Raw genomic sequence first — 1,723 nt, 5'->3', positions numbered from 1 at the left:
ACCCCTGGACCCAGCAATGCCACTCTTGGGAATATACCCAAGAGATGCCCGATCATATGACAGGGGCATTTGTTCAACTATGTTCATAGCAGCATTATTTGTAATAGCCAGAACCTGGAAACAACCTAGATGTCCTTCAATGGAAGAATGGATGAAGAAAGTGTGGAATATATACACATTAGAATACTACTCAGCAGCTTTGGCTGTTCTTACTCACTCTGTAGAACAGGCTGGCTTCAAACTCACAGAGATTGGCCTATCTCTTCTTCCCGAGTGCTGGAATTAAAGGCATGTGCTACCACCCGGCCATGATCTAACTCTTTATATTGCATATATTCTATACTATATAGCTTCTAAGAAAGGCCTAGGACATGGTAGTTAAACATTAAAACATTAAGAAAAAAAGCTGGGTGGTGGTGGTGCACACCTTTAATCCCAGCACTCAGAAGGAAAAGGCAGGCGGATCTCTGTGAGTTCAAGGCCAGCCTGGTCTACAGAGCCAGTTCCAGGACAGCCAAAGCTACAGAGAAACCTGTCTTGAAAAACAAAACGAACAAACAAAAATTTTAAAACCCTCTAAAATTAAAAGTTTGAAATTCTACACTGTATGAACAAAGAAATAGTCTGATAATGCTTTTGGTCAGTTTTTTTTTTTCACCTAATAAGTTTGGTATCTAAATATGGAAACCAACTAATATTCAGAACTTTGGGCATGGCAAAACTGGTCCCAAAGGCTTGTGGTAAATTGTACTCTGATCCAGCTGGGCCTTGTTTGTAGAATTTGGATAATCTCTGAAAGACTTTGAGGCACCTCAGCATTACTGCACCCCCCTTCCTGGGAACCAGGTCCCTAGTAACCAGCCACGCGTGCACGGGAGCTTTGAGTACTTTCCATCCCCATTGTAGTCTTTCTTCAATAGACCCGGACCCTGGAACTGGGGTGAGACGACCTGCAGGTGTTCCTCCTTGTAACCGCCATAGCATTGATCAAGTAGAGTTAGCTGACCATTGAATGAACTAGTCAAAATAGTTGACAAATGATTTTTGGACTTTCCCTTTGATTCTGTACTACCCCCTCCCTGATTTTGTGGTTTTTCCTTTAAAAGAGCTTGTAATAGACAAAGCAGGGGTCCTTCTCCTCTCGAGGCTGAGGGACCTCTGCCATGGCAGAATAAAAATTCCTCTTGCTATTGCATCAACCATGCTGAGAGTGTCTCTTGGGGTGACCTCCTCCTTGGTGGGGCTTTAGGGCCCAACATCTCCTTCTGGAGGGTAAGTCTCAGGATCTCCTGCTCATTTACCCGTTGGTAAGCCAGCGCCAAGAATATAGCCTGCCATGTGTGAAGTCAATGGGAGAGTTACTAAAATAAAATGGATTAATTTTGTCAACCCTAACCAATATAGAAATAAATAAACATGGGAGGTTTGTTGCCTATTAATAAATACCACAGAAGGTTTTTGTTGGAATATTCCATAACCGAAAACAAGAAAGTACTTATAGCTAAAAGCAATGCTACACAACTGTAATCCTAGCTACTCGGAAATCTAAGGGAGGAGGATCAGGAGTTAAAAGCCATCCTTGGCTACATGATGGGCTTGAGGCCAGCCTGAGTTCATGAGCCATGTCCAAGAGAAACAAAAAGCAAACACAAAAAAAAAAATCTGTGTAAGAAAACAAGACTTCAAGCAGCTCTGGGCCTGTAGCAAGAGTTATGTAGAGTTT

This window comes from Alexandromys fortis, unplaced genomic scaffold (assembly GCF_014885135.2).
Source record: "Alexandromys fortis isolate MF-2015 unplaced genomic scaffold, M_Fortis_MF-2015_v1.1 scaffold_373, whole genome shotgun sequence".
In the NCBI taxonomy this organism is placed as follows: Eukaryota; Metazoa; Chordata; class Mammalia; order Rodentia; family Cricetidae; genus Alexandromys; species Alexandromys fortis.
The sequence above is the reverse complement of the archived record's forward strand: the minus strand, read 5'-3'. Positions refer to the sequence as shown.